A 5000-nucleotide genomic window follows, 5' to 3' on the forward strand; every position below is an offset into this window, starting at 1 on the left:
GTCCGAAGTCAAGCTCTAAAGGAGGGACACATGGTTTCAAATCATTTGTGTGAGCACGGCGTTGCGTGTTAGGCGGCATCATATCCTCTAGCAGGAAAGCTACTGCCCTAGTTTTCTAACAATGCGGCAAGGCCCAACCCAGCGGGAACCAAGAGGCCCATCCCTGACAGATGAAGGAATTCGTCTCATTACTAGGGATCCTATAGTTGGAGAGAAAGTGACTCTAGACCCCTTGTTATACTGCCTGGCCCATGTTTCCTGTGCACGCTTAGCTGTTTCTGTTGCCAAATCTCTTGCCTTCTCATACTCTCCTGAAATTCAGAGCTTCAACATGGTCAAACTCTATTAGGTTAGTGTTTGTTAATGGAAAGTGCATGTGTCGCCTAATAATAAGAAAAGAGGCTGTTCATTCGTAGACCGATGGATGAAGAGTTGAGGCCCAGACGCACAGTGAAGAGATATTTGGGCCAACGGCGGGGTTCTTTCTCAGCAAGCATAGCCAAAGCATCCTTCACTACGCGATTGGTTCGCTCTATCATACCATTGCTCTGCGGATGATAAGCTATGGTTAAGTGATGGTCGACCTGCAAATTATGGCAAACCTCTCTGAACAGTCCAGCAGTGAACTCTGGACCATTATCTGTGAGTAGATATCGAGGTGGGCCAAAGAGAGTGACCCAGTGGTCTAAAAAGGCAGTTGTGTACAGTGGCTGAGGTCTTATTCCTGAGGGAATCAACTGTAAAAAGCGACTGTGGTGATCAATGATGTTTTAAAACATAGCGAAAGCCCTTTGTGGAAAGCCCAAATCTGTGATATCGGCAGAGACACGCTCCATAGGGAATCTCGCTGCTGATAAGGACTCTAATGGAACTTTCTGAGTGTTTCCTCTGCGGCGTTGGCAATTCTCACAAGCCCGGACATACAATCTAGACTCTTTCAACATATTTGGAAAATAATACATATTTCTAAGATTAAGGTACGTCCGGTGAACACCAGGATGAGCAGCTAAAGGGGGCCCATGTGCAAGCTTAAGTGCCATTGCTCTAAGAGACTGAGGACCACCAGCTGATGAATGGTCCGATCTGGGAGGTGTCTGATGTGGTACAATACACCCTGCTGTAATTCAAATTCGGATAGAGCTAGTGGTAGCCGTTTCTTAGGTAAAGATTCCTCCTGAAGGTACGAAATGACTTCAGCCCACAATGGATCAGCCATTTGAGCTTCCCTAAGTTTTGTAGGCTCCATATTTGTGATATCAACTACAGCACAGGGCCGTGAGAGCAAGTCAGGTACATGGTTCACAGCACCTTGTTTGTACAACAACTCGTACTGATAATGAGAGAGGTCGTGAGCATACCGTGATAGCCTAGGGGACTTTGTCTTGCGCTTAAAGATGTATGTCAGCGGCCTGTGGTCTGTAAAGATCTTAAATCGGCGGCCATAAACATATGGGTCAAATACCCGAACACCCTCTACCACAGCCAGAGCTTCCAAATCAATGGCAGGATACCTTGATTCTGCATTCCTGAGCTTGCGGGAAAAATACCCAATGGCATGAGGTACTCCAGCATCATCACGTTGAAATAATGCAGCACCAATGGCAATCTGGCTAGCGTCAGTATGAATTTCAAATTCGCGGGTGAAATCTGGCTGACGTAAAATAGGCGCAGTGATTAGTTTTCTTTTTAAGCTCTCAAGGCTTTTTCTTGTTCTTGTCCCCAAGCAAGGGTGTATCCTTCTTTAGGAGTCGAGTTAAAGGAGCTGCTAATGTAGCATATCCATCTATGTGCTTCCTGAAAAAGCCTGTTGCACCAAGGAAGCGTCGTACACCTTTCACATTCTTAGGAGCATTCATCTCAGCAATACATGTCACCTTAGATGGATCGGGGGCTACCCCTTCACCAGAAACTTCAAAACCCTAGGAAAACGGATCTTGTTCTTGGCAAAGTTACACTTCGAAAGGTTTAGCTTGAAACCAGCTTTAGAGAGAAGACCAAAGAGTCTCACCAAGATGTTTGAGGTGGAGATCAAATGAGGAACTATAGATTACAATGTCATCAAGGTAGGCAAGAGTATGCCTGCCTAGAACAGGTGATAGGATAACATTCATTGTACGTTGAAAAGTTGACGGTGCTGTTGCAAGCCAAAGGGCAGGCGTTTAAACTGGAAAAGACGATGACCGTCACTGAAAGCTGTTTTAGGCCGGTCTTCTGGCCTTACTTCCACACTCCAATAAGCTGCTCTAGCATCTAAACATGTAAATACAGATGTGCTATTAAGGTCATCTATCAGCTCATCTATGCGAGGAAGTGGATACGTGTCAGGTGTGGTAACAGAATTCAAGTTTCTGTAGTCCACACAGAACCTTACGAACCATCTTTCTTTTTAACCAGCACAACTGGAGAGAGCCACGGTGATGTGCTAGGCTCAATTACTCCAGCCTCTAGCATCTCGTCACACTCTGCCCTGATGACCTGGCGAGTGGCATGTGGAAGGCGCCACTGCCGCGTACAGATTGGCTTAGTTTCAGAGGTAATTATGGTGTGCTGAACACCAGGCACTGTACCGATGCTTGTTTTATCCCCACTAAAAAGTAATGGATATTGATACAACACGTCTTCCAACTTAGAACGAGACTCGATAGGAAGGTGAGTTAGTAAAGGATCTAAATCAGGAAGTCCTTGTGATGACAAAACTCCACTCTTATTACCTACACTATTTGTCTGGCTATCATGTGTAGTTACTGCACAGGCGTGTGATGGAGAGAGGTCAACCTCAGGGAAGATGGTGAAATGGTCATCCTCATACCCAAAATCATAGAGGCCATAAGCACAATCGAAGTCATCCTCTGCAAAGGATGGGTGCTCAAAATCATCTGGCTCGACCAGAGATTCCTCAACCTGTGAGATGCCTGGCAACCCTGGGGATTCCTCGACCAGAAGAGGAGAGCCAACCTCACCACCATCACTGGTGCCAACTTCTCTTTCTGACACACCATAAACATCACCTAGCTTCTTACCATTTTTAAGAGTGAGGGGTTTCGTGCCAATATTAACGACCCAAACATCGCATTCTCTTTGTGGCGTGATTTTTGCAACACTGTTTGGAACCATAAACGTAGTACCACCTTGAGATTCCAGAAACACTGCATCTCCTGTAACATCCCTAGAGACCCTACATCTGACAAACTTGGCAGCTTTACCCGGAATGGATGTAGTTCTATGAACATGAACATGACGTGAATCAACCGAGAAAGTGTCTGCCAGATCTTTTTGAATGTGGCAAGTCTTGTTCGCAATGGTTGTGTTCATAGAGCCTGCTGTGGCTGTACACTTAGCGGCGGAAGCATCTAGCTCTGTGGTGAACACGTCTGGCTCTGAAACAAGACTTACGTGCAATGACTGTGTCTCTGTGAAGTGTACTGGCAAATGACACTTATTAATGATAAGATAAGCTGAAGGAGGACTGGTATGGTGAGAAAGTGTGAAATGACACGTCCTAACAAGTCCATACCAAGCAAAATATCACCTGGAAACGTTAAATTCTCGCACAAAGAAGCCTATGACTAATCATAACTCTGGAGAAATGTCAAATCTGAGTTTTACCTCGCATGAGGCTTCTTCTGGGACCCTGACACTCCTAGTATAGTCTTACTAGTTGGGTACTTCTTGTATCCACACATCCTTTGTAAAGCTGAAGGCTTTACAATGGAGACTTCTGAGCCAGTGTCAACAAATGCTAATACAGGGGAGCACTGACATTAATTGGCACAATTGGTCTCCCTGACTGGTTACTGAGCGAGTCTGCTGGGGTTCTCAGCACTGATTGCCCCTCGAGAGTATCCGACGTCGACGGGGGTTGGTCGGTGCCGGCGTTCAGGAAAGGGACAGTTGGCTGCTCTGTGCCCTTGCTGCCTACAGTTGAAACATGCAGTAGCATTATTAGCTGCACGACATTCATGTGTGTTGTGAGTACTCAATTTATGAAACTCGCACCATTTAGGTGTGTGTGTGACATTGACATACCGCCGAGACTGCTGCTGTCTAGCTGGCGTGGGTTCAGGTTGAGAAGAGTTAGTGTCATATTGACAGATGCCCATTCTAGTATTATATATTCGCTGAGCAAACTCAGCTATTACTGATGGAGGCTCATCCTCTTTGATAGTTAAGAAGTCTCTCAGCCAGTTTGGGACGGCCTGAAGGAACATGCGACGTATGAGCTGTTCAGGATTGCCAATAGATTCGGGGTGATCACGATAACCCTGATATATATGTGCCTCTAGAGAAGTAAATAATCTAGAGGGGCCTGCCCAGGTGTCATCTTTTGACTATCAAGCACTTTGAAAAAGTCTGACGAGCTATATGTTCCCCGAAACTTCCTACGCAATGCAGCTTTAAAGGAACCCCAGTTTACAAACATATCAAAAGCAGGACCGTTGACAATAAGATCTGCATACCCCTGCAGTGAGCCTTAGCAGTTCTGAGAAGTGCCTCGTCTGTTGTAGGCCGAGTCATATTTTCAATGGCTCTTGATCCAGGTTTCAAGCTCTTGGTTTCTCTTTAGCGGGTTATTTGCCGAAGTTTCACCGCGAAATATCGGAATAGAGTCCCTGTTAACTATATAAGCGGGAGGACTTAAAGCATAGGCAACATTAGGGAAAGTGGGTAATGGAGCAGGTGTAGGGATGAATCCCGGTGGCATGGCATCGTTAGAATGCTGTGGCTGATGTAAATGCGGTAGATGAACCGGCCTCTATGGGGTAACCCTTGCGCGATCAGTGGAATCTGAGGTGGGGGCGCCTGATCGAATGAACATCTCTGTTCCCTATGTCCCTCTAACGAACTTTCACTCCTTATGTTCACATCAATTTCACTTTCGCGCCTACAACACTCGCTCTTCCGTGCTCTTTCAACTCTTTCTCACAAAGCTTCATTTCAACCTTTCATTCCTACTTTTCATTTCTCTTAGCTCCACTTCCAAAACTATCATTCTTATTCTT

The 5000-nt window shown here is 45.7% G+C and overlaps 1 pseudogene; it reads right to left on the minus strand.

Moving 5' to 3' along the window:
• The window catches only part of LOC119571031, a 585-nt pseudogene extending 209 nt beyond the window's left edge, over window positions 1–376 (minus strand).
• Window positions 377–5000: the final 4624 nt, after the last annotated feature.

Source organism: Penaeus monodon, unplaced genomic scaffold (genome assembly GCF_015228065.2).
Source record: "Penaeus monodon isolate SGIC_2016 unplaced genomic scaffold, NSTDA_Pmon_1 PmonScaffold_4838, whole genome shotgun sequence".
Taxonomy (NCBI): domain Eukaryota; kingdom Metazoa; phylum Arthropoda; class Malacostraca; order Decapoda; family Penaeidae; genus Penaeus; species Penaeus monodon.